Source organism: Corvus cornix, chromosome 14 (genome assembly GCF_000738735.6).
Source record: "Corvus cornix cornix isolate S_Up_H32 chromosome 14, ASM73873v5, whole genome shotgun sequence".
In the NCBI taxonomy this organism is placed as follows: domain Eukaryota; kingdom Metazoa; phylum Chordata; class Aves; order Passeriformes; family Corvidae; genus Corvus; species Corvus cornix.
The window spans coordinates 14,616,633-14,627,418 of NC_046344.1; the positions used below are offsets into that span (position 1 = coordinate 14,616,633).

The 10,786-nt window shown below is 51.1% G+C and overlaps 2 long non-coding RNA genes across 3 annotated transcripts; both read left to right on the forward strand.

The window, feature by feature from the left end:
• Positions 1 to 679: 679 nt before the first annotated feature.
• Positions 680 to 4,130, forward strand: LOC120410775. Its single transcript, XR_005603098.1, has 3 exons — positions 680 to 856; positions 1,816 to 1,936; positions 3,948 to 4,130. It is a non-coding gene; the product is annotated as an uncharacterized LOC120410775 (long non-coding RNA).
• A 7-nt stretch (positions 4,131 to 4,137) lies between these two features.
• On the forward strand, positions 4,138 to 10,531 carry LOC120410776. Of its 2 annotated transcripts, none has more exons than XR_005603100.1 (3): positions 4,138 to 4,166; positions 6,104 to 6,189; positions 10,459 to 10,531. It is a non-coding gene; the product is annotated as an uncharacterized LOC120410776 (long non-coding RNA). The 2 variants fall into 2 exon arrangements; XR_005603099.1 differs by lacking the exon at positions 4,138 to 4,166 and adding an exon at positions 4,246 to 4,304.
• The last annotated feature ends 255 nt before the right edge of the window (positions 10,532 to 10,786 follow it).

The window sequence follows — 10,786 nt, forward strand, 5'->3', positions numbered from 1 at the left end:
AAATACAGCTCCATACAGTTTGTGCCCATTTGTTCCTGTGCCATTTATCTTTATTTTAAGTAGCTCTTTTTACACCTCTGACCTTTCCTACCCTGGAGTGTTTATCAGAAATCAGATTTGTTTCTCAGCTTTGGGTCGTGTTGGGTCAAACGAGCCAAGGTCTGGTTTAACTCTTCAGATGATTCTCCATTCCTCCAGTCATCCTCATGTCATTTCTCTGACTGTTCCAGTCTCAATTTACCTTTCCTGACCAGAGGTGAACAGAAAAATGTACTTCCATCAGCAATGCCTCATGCTAATTCTGATTTCCGTGGTCAGTCAGAGTTCTCAGTGTGTTTGGGACCTGCATTATTTTACTAAGCACATCTATTTTACTAACCAGTAGCTCTTTCCCTTCAGTAAGAGCAGCTTGGTGTGATCCAGAAGCAAGGCAACAACAGGATTTAGAGCTGGAATTGAAAGGTTTCACAGTCTCCTTAACATGATTCCCTCAGCTCCACTGTTAGGAAATAGAAGGAGTCTTGTTTACATGAAGAAGCTGCTGAGTGATAGTAGGACAGAATCAAAATACCAAGGAGGCAGTGGAACTATTCTAAATATAATGGTTTAAAATGTTTGCTAGTACTGTACAGAACAGCTGGCCTTTAAAGCAATTACTGCAGTGAGTTGCACATCATCAATCTCTCCAAAAGATGAGTGTGAGTCTAGAGAATGTTTAATTCATGGCCTGAGAAAATCTTCTCATTGTATTTCTCTCTCAGGCTCCAAATCCTACCCAGTGGCTGTCCGGGATGTGAAGCTGTTTTTCCCAGAAGGGCTGTGCTGTGCCCAGTGTCAGACAGGGCAGGAGGAAGAGGTAGGAATCTGCCCTTTCCTGAGCTTTATCCTGCTGTGCCAGAGCAGTGCCTCTGGCCCTGCTATCCCATGACTTCTCTGCTGTTATGCTTTAGATAATGCTGCTGGATGTGTTTCCCCAGCTGCCGAGTTTTCCTTGTGCTGGGGCTGTTCCTCCCACACTCTGCTCCCTCTGTATGACCCAGGCGGCCTCGCTGGGGAGGAGCTGCTGCAGATCTGTTTGTTCAGCAGCCTCTGCTGTAAATTTGGGAGGGCTCAGGGCTTGTGCTCAAATGATCAACATTGCTTTGGAACAGGGAAAGCAGCCTCACCCTGACTGCTGAGGCCCACTTGACCCAGGAGCTGTTTTTTTACCAGTTTTGCATCATTCAGGGATGGGGACAAGGTGGGATGGCTGATGATGTGAAAATGATTGGGATGTGCTCAACCAAGGGATGGAAATGCTTGAGCTCTGCTGTGGCCCAGAGGTGATCCAGCTGAGATGGTCCCAGGAGATTAGCTCTGGGAATGGCCACATCTGTGATGGGCTTCACTAAAGTGGATGTGCAGCTCAGTGCAGGGCATCGTGACTGTGCCAGTTCATTCAGGGACAGAGGGAGCTGCTACACCCCAGTGTGGCACTGGGGAAAGCTGTCAGACCCTCACAGGATTTATTTGAGCTCCTGGCCTTGAAAAGCTGGGAGTAGAGACCTTAGAATGATGTCTGGATATGGGACCTTGAAAAGGATGACTAGATGCTGCACTGAATTAAGCCTCAATCAAAAAGAAGAATGCATGCAAAATGTTCTTGTATCTCCAGACAAGCAGGTGTTTTCTAGGCTGGCAATTACAGAAGTACAGGACAGCAACAAAAGCTTCACGGCTTGCCTGAATCAGTACTTGGGGAGTGTTATCCCTTCTCATTAGGTAATGTGCTCACATGACTTGCTTCTCCCTCCCTCCCTGCCTTCCCTCCTGCAGATCTATAACCTGAAACATGACCCCATCCTCAGCCTGGGGATCAGGAGGCAGCGCAAGATCCTAATCCGTGACCCGGGCAGGCATCCCAGTGTCCTGGGCTCTGAGCAGCCAGGCAGTCCTGGTAAGGAAACGTAACTCCTGTTAGAGACTGGGACTGCTATTGATTAACTGGACAGCAAGACAAACCATCTAGTGGCAGCAAGATTGGGTATTGATGTCCTTTCAGAAGGGAGAGACAGCTCTGAGTGCAGAGAACAGCTCCAGGGGAGTCCAGCCCTTTAACTGTTTCACCTGCCAGAGCTTCAGGGCTTTTAAAGACAGAGCTGTCCACAAGGGCTGACCTTAACAGCAGCAGCAGAACAAGCACTGACACCACAGCTGGTGTGAGACCAGCACATGTTCCTCCCTGAACCCTTCCCAGGTGTCTCAGCACAACCTTGGTGGTTCGTGTCCATTCAGAGCCTCCCCTGGAGAGGCAGGGCTGGGCAGTGCTGAGCTGTTCTGTGCTGGGAGTAGAAAAATATCAACTGGTGCAGGGAGTGCTGCTGCCAGCGTGGCCAGAAGACCTCTCCTGAGCTGGGCTGAGAGCTCATTCAAACTCCCACTGCTGCTGAGCAAGCTGCCAGCTCCAAATGAACTCCCAGCTATTGCCAGGCTGACTTTGGATTGGGAGCTGAGGTCTCAGCCAGGCTGACACTTCCTGGGATTGCAGCAGCTTCTCAGGGCCTTTCCTGCTGATTTGACTCGATGGATGTGTAAACACAGCTGTGGTGCAGGGGCAGGGGATGGCACTGACACAGGGGGATGCTCCCACTGTGGGATGTTGTGGATTGATCCCACGCCTTTATAAACACACAGGGACCAGGTGAAGCATCCCTGTGGTGTTCCCTGAGGAGTAGCCTTGTTTAGAACCAGGCTATTCTCACTCCTGTAGCTTCAGTTGTGATTGTGGACTGATGAGGGCAGCTCAGAATGTTCCTGTGCTACCCCTGATCACTGCAGTCATTAATTCCCAGCTAGGGGAACCACAGGATTGTTTGTGGATGGGAGAGGAGCATGATAAAAATGTGACAGAATCACAGCCCAGCCCTGCCTGACACAGGACTTGGGGGGGACAGTGGTCACATCCCTGCAGGTGCAGCAGTGCAAGGAGTGGGTGGTAAATCAAGTCCCTCTGCCCTTGGGGTGAACACCAAGTCACTTTTGTGCAAGGGGTCACTGAAGAAGGATTTGTTCCCAAGGTATTTGGGAAGGGTGTTTTCCCCCATCATTTTAGTGCACAATGGGAAAGCACCAGGCCTGTAGCACAGGTTTGCTGTGACTGAATCACTTGATTTGTAGAAGAGATTGCATAAAATAAAATAATAAAACAACTTGTTGTGGCGAGGGCACAGGTACTCTGCAGGCTTTGACCAGCTCAGTGTCGGGAGCCAATCTCAAAATACAAGCCCCTAATTTCCTGCTGCACGAGGATATCTTAGCTTTGAAGATGCCTAAGCAGAGTTAAAAAGGAAAGCAGTGTACAGCCCTGATGTGTTTGTGTCTCAGAAAATGTATTTCAAAGAGTTACTGCCCTGGAAAAACAAGTCCACGTGATCTCTGAACTGTCAGGCACGATCTCGTAAGTGCCTCCAGCAAAGCAGACACATCACTCACGTTCTGGGCTCATCTTGGACACTAGAGGAAGCTCTTGCACACAAGGAAACCTCCTTCCAGCAAATAATTATCACAAAGCTGCTGCTTAATGACAGACAGATTTATCATGAGGAAAATATGAAATACATTAAGCCTCACGTATGCTGAGCAAATTACATTTGGGATTATAAAAGCAGCTGGATTAGCAGCTTTCTCTGCTTGGGAAAAATGAAAATGGAATAGTATCTCCTGTAGCAAACCAGCAGTTGTCCTTGTCTGACTCCTGAAATGGGGTCACTCCTGCTGTCTTGTGATCTCCAGACAGGGACACAAAGGCGTGCAGCAGCTCGGGATGAGCATCCCAGAGCACATCCCAGAGCACATCCCAGAGCACATCCCAAACCACCGTGGTGCCCCCGACTCCACGGGCACGTCTGTGCCAGGGCTCAGAGTTGCTGGGGGCAGAGACCAAATAAATCTTGCTCTTTTCCCATCAGGTCAGCCATTGCTGGAGAACCTCTGCCAAAGCACTTGCCTGGTGTTGCCCGGGATAATCCTGCAGGGTTCGGAGCCCCCCCCGTACGTGGAGCTGCTGGAGGAGCTCGTGGGCAGCGGCTTTGTGGTGACCGGAGCTCGTCTGGCCGTGCTGGACTCCCCTCAGGCTCTCTGCATCTCCCAGATGCTCAGGCAGGGCCAAGGGCAGTGTTGCAGCAAAGGTATGGAACAGCTGGAGCTGGGCTTTGCTTCCTTGGCACAAAAGAAGAGTCTTTTGAGGCCTTGCTCTGATGTGCTGCCCGAGCAAATGTGCTTTGGTGGCACCATTGCAACGCTGCCTCTGAGCCCTGGCACCTCTGGTGAGTAATGTGGGCACTGGGGACACTTCCTGGTGTTCCTGCATCCCTAGGAGCCCTCGACACCATCCTGTGTGAACATAACCCTCATGGGAATGGCCCATCCATCCTTCATTTATTGAATGTTTCATTCCAGTCAGCCATCAGTTCTGTGGTGTTCTGCTGCTGTCTCCTGTCTCGTTTCTCCATATAAATACAGTTTTCTATTTCCCCGTCTGTAATCACACCCCATTAATCCTCCTCTACAATGCTAAACAGCCCTTTCACTTCTTGGGCTGTGCCCTGCAGCCTGAGCCAGAGATTTCCCACCTGGAGCATTGCCTCCAACTCTGGGGTTCCCAGCAAAGGAAAGACCTGGAGCTGCTGGAGCGAGTCCAGAGGAGGCACCAGGATGAGCAGAGGGATGGAGCAGCTCTGCTGTGAGGAAAGGCTGGGGAGAATTGGGATTGTTCACTCTGGAGGAGGAAAGGCTTTGGGATGACCTCATTGTGGCCTTCCAGTCTGAGAAGGAGCTACAAGAATGATGGAGAGAGATGATTTACAAAGGCCTGGAGTGACAGCACAAGGGGAATGGGCTTCCCACTGCCAGAGGCAGGGATAGATGGATATTGGAAAGGAACTGCTCCCTGGGAGGGTGGGGAGGCCCTGGCTGTGGAAAAATGAAAAATGGAAAAGCTTTGGCTGCCCCTGGATCCCTGAAGTGTCCAAGGCCAGGTTGGACAGGGCTTGGAGGAGCCTGGGACAGTGGAAGGTGTCCCTGCCCATGGCAGGGGTCGGACAAGATGGGCTTTGAGGTCCCTTCCAACCCAGGCCATTCTGTGGCTCTCAGTGGGTGCAGCCCCAGCCTGGGGTTTGGGCACAGGATGTGCTGCTGGCCTGAGCTGACATTGCTCCACAGCAACAGAATACCAGGCCCAGACTGTTTTCCTCTTGGTGTAGGAGAAGCCCAGCCAGTCAGGAACCTTGCCTGGACAAAGCTGGAAGGTGGAATGTGGAGGAAAGTGCTGTCAGCAGCAGAGAGTAAACAAGGGGGGAAAGTAATTACAGTGGCAGTAGCAAACCAACAATCACCCGAGGGCTGTCAGACCACAGCAGGCCCTTCAAAAACACAAAACATTTGGGCTTCCAGCTCTCGGTTCTAAGTCTTGAGTGTTATCTGTAATAGGAGCAGGTAAGATCTTTTCAGGTTGGGCTTTTTAAAACTGACAGCATCCCTTTGAAGTACATCTGTATGGAACAGCAATTACATCAAGCAGCCAATTAGTGTAAGCACTGCTTGCCTGCCCCTGGAGTCCCCCGAGGATCCATCCCTCTGCACATGGAATGTGCACAGCTCTCTAGGAAGGACAAATCAGCATTGGGGGAGCAAAGCCATCTCTCCTTCCTCCTGTCAGAGATAAAATGGCCCTGGGCAGAGCTGGCATGTTTTCCAGAAGGATCTGGCACTGCTGAGCCAGAGGTGAATGCTACAGCCTTTGCTTTCTCTCACTAGAAGGGAGATGGGCTGCTGCAAGTAATGAGTGTTTCTGCTACAATATCTCAATATTTACCTGTCTTGGTGTTCCTGCTTCCAGCAGAGGCTGGGACTGAATAACACACCCAGATAATCTGCTGGTTTTCACTCAGAGAGGGCAGCAGGAATACTGGTGGGCTGTAGGGATCACAAATAGCTCAGACATGGCACTGGCTCTGTCTGGAAGGATCTGCTGCTCTGTGGCTCCTGTTCCTCACCCATCAGACAGACTTAGAGACTTGTTCAAGTGCAGAGCAGCACCAAAGCTCTCTTCCTCCCTCTCTTGCAGTGTTCCCTGCTGAAGGATGGGTTGTGCCTGGTGCTGGCAGCACAGTGGGACAGCGCTGTCACCTCCCTGGGCTCCCTGCTGGACAGGTAAGGAGGAGCTCCTGCCCTGAGGGAGGGCACCTTCCTTTTCTGTAGCTCTGATAAAGGCAGCTGCCACTCCAAGGCAGCCTGTTCTGCACACTTCCCTTGGTCATGGGTCAGTCACTGGGTCACGGAATTGTTCAGGCTGGGAAAGATCAAGTCCAGCCACCAGCACGGTCACCATTAAACCAGGCCCTCAAGTGCCACATCCACACATTTTTTAACGCTTCCAGGGTGGAGACTCCACCAGTACCCTGGGCAGCTGTGCCAGTGCCTGACCACCCTTCCCATGAAGGAATTTCCCCAATATCCAGCCTAAACCTCCCCTGGCCCAGCCTGAGGCCGTTCCCTCTCCTCCTGTCCCTGTTCCCTGGGAGCAGAGCCTGACCCCCCCCCGGCTGCCCCCTCCTGTCAGGGAGTTGTGCAGAGCCACAAGGTCCCCCCTGAGCCTCCTTTGCTCCAGGCTGAGCCCCTTTCCAGCTCCCTCAGCCGCTCCTGGGGCTCCAGCCCCTTCCCAGCTCTGCTCCCTTCTCTGGACATGCTCCAGCCTCTGAGTGTCTCTTGTCATGAAGGGCCCAATATCTGAGAGTTTCCCCCACTTTCCAAGTCATGTGTCCTCTACTCAGGACCTTTAAAACCCGAGTTGTGTTCTTTGTTAAGGACCTGCAGTGTCCATAAGGCTCAGCAGCACGGTTCTGTGAATACAGGGAATTCTCTGAAATAAGGACTCACTTTGGGAATAGACCTGCTGAATCAATAAAATTCCTAGGAGAAATATCTTAGCAGATTTTATGTTTGCTGGGGAAAAAAAAAAAACAGCAAAAAAAATATCAAACCTTAAAATAAACACCAGAGAGCAAAATCAAAAATAAGCCTCTTAAATAAATCACCAGAAACGCTGGGTAGAGGATGTATAAGCCTGGAAAAACAAACAGAACCCCTCTGCAGGGACTGATTAGTGAAACGGAGTGATTAGCAGGGCAATTAACCCTGTGTTCCCCAGAGGGAAGGGTTCCCTGCACGGGGCTGGTATTTGGCACTGGCATGTGCAGCTCTCACACATGGCTTCCTCTGGCACAGGAACCAAGAGTCACTTTTGTGCCACATTCCATGTGGAGCAGCCCAGCAGCCACGCCAAAAACACCATCCTGGCTTTGGCTGTACCCTCTGGAGCAAGTGCTGTCAGTGGGGCAGGAATGCTGGAGTTTGCAGGCACCAGGGGATCAAAGCTGAACATCCACCTTGCTGCACCTCAGCGTTCTCATCCTTTGCAGAAATGCTCCCAGGGCCACACCTGGGAGGAATGGTTGGAAGAGATTTCATTGGGAACTTTTCAAAAATGTCACTGACGGCATTTTGACTTCGCTTCCATCCATTTCAAATCACACCCCTTGGGAGCCACATCCCAAAGCTTCCACTCCGCAAGGGGAGAAAACCAGCAAGTCACCCAAGAGCTTGGTGCTGAGATTTCTCCCACTCTTTTCTCTGGTTTACAATGAAAAAAAAGTGAGTTTTGGGAACCCTGGAGGTCACTGCTGGAGGTAGCTCTGGGAGAGTCACTCAGCATCCCACCACGTCTTCATTTTCCCCAGCATCACAGTCGTGGGTGCTGCTTAACAGGATGAGCCGCAGCCCAGCACTTCCTCTCCTTTAGGCTCGATGTGTTTCCAGTGGCCAGTCCCAAGCAGCCCCTCCAGAGCCACCTCCCGTGCCTTCTCCTGGCTTTCAGAGAGCCGAGGGGCTGAGCAGGGAGTGGTGCCAATCTCTGCACCTTCAGCCCTCATCCTGCTCTGTGCAGAGGATAAACTTCTGTGCTGAACTCCAAAATACACGTGCATAGCTTACGGGGGTCAGGAGGCACTTCCAAAGGGCAGCATCCAGCCCCAAACCGCAGGATCTACCCCAAACAAACGGATCTACCCCCAAACAGCAGGATCCAGCCCCAAACCGCAGGATCTACCCCAAACAAACGGATCTACCCCCAAACCGCAGCCAACCCGCAGGGTCCACTCTGCCTCTCCCCCCAGTGCCAGAACCAGCGATCACAGGGCCCATTTCAAACCAGATCTACAAAAAACGACCCCGTTTTGCCTCTATGATGGAAAATGCCTTTGGAAGGGAGGGGCAGCAAGGAGTGCCCGAGGGTGGGAGGAGGGAGGGCTCTGATGCTCAGGGAGATCGGGAGCTCACACCCTCATTGTCTCCCAGGCCGTCGAACTGTTAAAAATGAGCCTGACTTCACTGGTGCCTCCCAAGGACAGTTCATGCCAAGACATCTTCAATTTAAATAGCACCAGAGGTTAATTACTCCTACAGCTCCATCAGCCCTTTCTGTCCCGGATAAATCACTGGATATTTATCTCCCTGTCTCTGCCAGGACTCCAGTACCTGCCCAGTTCCCTGATTTCAGCTGCCCTGCTGAAGCCTCACTGCGGGGAAGGCATTATTTTCCAGCCCTGCGACTGGGGCTGAGCTACATTTCTCCGGCTCTGTGCCACGGGGAGGGACGTTCCCATCTGTATGGAAGCCTGGCTGTGATGTCAGAGATGGGCTGGGATAAGGAGGAATCAGGTGTTGAGAGGAACAATGTGGGCTTTGCCAATGTAACTGCTGCTAGTCCTGAGCGTATTAAAGCTTTCCTAAACCAGCTCTTGTCACAGAGAGAACCAGTTCAGATCCTGGGGGATTTGGAGGCAGCCCCAGCCCCTCCTTGCTGTGGTGGTTGTTCAGTAGCAGGGCCCACTCTGGCTGCTCTCTGGACATCCAGGGCATTATTTCTGCACCAAAAACCACTGAACACAGGAAAAGGGACACAAACAATGCAGGTGTGGGCACAAAAGCAGCCTGGGAGTTTGGTTGCCTGCCAAAAGTGGAATCTGGGAGAGTCTGGGAGCGTGCCAGGGGGAGCTCATGGGGCAGAGGGAAGTGTTTGGAAGAGGTGAGGGAGCACAGAGGGAAGTGACACCATCCTATCCACAGACGAGGGAAAACGAGGTGGGACTTACCCTTCTTGTCCTGTCCGCATCCGGCTGCCTGGATAGCTCGGGATAAAGCATCTGAATTTTCCCTGTCACAACTTGTTTTCACAGCCACATTTCCTGGCTGCAGGGTGGCAGAGGCAAGAATTTACAGCACTAGATTCAAAGCAACTCCTGGAAGGAAGGCATGTTCTGCTTTTTATGCATGACAAATCAGATTTAGCTGCCTTAAGAGGTGATGCTGATTCCACAGTGATTACTCCTCTATGGTTTAAGCTTTTAAAAAGCACTTTCAGGTTGTCAGGAGCTGTGTTGTGCACAGACTTAGCAGCTCACCTGGTTAACTCGGCTCAGTAGGCAGGGTTTGGCTAAAGCACCCCCAAAACCGAGCTGCAGCAGGAGAAAATCAGAGTTTAGGCCAGGCTTTGTGCCTTCCTGCCTTTAAACGAGGTGCTGCAGTCAGAGCAGAAGCCAAGTGCTGAGGAACTTAGCTGGATATTTTTCTCTCTGATGAAACATTCTTACCAAGTGTTAATTGCTCCTAGCAGGGAGCGATGTTATCCCTATAGGAAGCTCATCCCGGGGAGCTTTGGAGGGGAAGGAGGTGTAGAAATAAAAAAAAAAAAAAAAAAATTAAAAAAAAGAGAGAGAGAGGAAAAAAAAAGAACACATGGGGTGTAAAATCTCGGAGCTGTTGAAAACCAATGGAGGGAAAACTGTTGCCACGCACAATACCTGGATATGGGGGCAGGGAGCAGGGAGTGGTTTGCAGAGCCTCCGGAGAGTTTTGAAGCCTGAGGCTCCGAGTGTGCACGGAGTCAGTTTAAAAAGCGCTTCTGAAGTTGGTGTCTTGCCTTTTGATTTCTCTGGAATACATTTCGTGGGCAGGTCGTGTGTGGCTTGAGGAGGGCCGGAGCAAAACCAGGACTGGTGAGGCAGTGCCTGCTGCTCTAGGCAGTTCAGTAAATCCTGGGACTGGGGGAAAACACCCACATTATCTTCATGGAGAAAAAAACCCCCTTGCCCAGAGCATTTTTGTGCATTTCCCACTGCCCCAGAGCCACCATTATGCAACTGGACATGGCAGTTTGTTTGAAGGTTTATATTTAAATAGTGCAAAGCCATTTACACAAAGCTTTGTAAAACCCGGGATTTAGCTGTGTAAAGAGGAGCAGTAACAGCTGCCCGTGGCTGGAGCTGCTGGCACAGAGCTCAGCCCTCCCCAGAGCTGGGTCATCTTCCTCGCTCACAGCTGACATGGCAAACTAACCCTGCTTCCCTTTCTCTTTGCCCCCAGTGCCTGCTGGCAGAACCAGTCAGTCCTGGACACTGCAGAGCATCTCCTTTATCCCCAAAATGAGAATCAGGCAAGTAGAGAAGTTTATGGTATGGATATGTGTCCTTTGTGCCCCTGTGATGAAGGAAACTTGTTAATATTGGTTGAAATTCCAAAGAAAATGATAACTTTAATGAGTCAGAGGTGGTGACAGCCCCAAGCCTTGGCTTAGGCTGAGAGCCCAGAACATGGGGAAGGTGGGACCAAAATCCTGTCAAACTGTCTCCCACATTACAGTGGTGACACAGTTTTTGAATCAAAACATTAGGGGATATTGACGAAGGTTCTG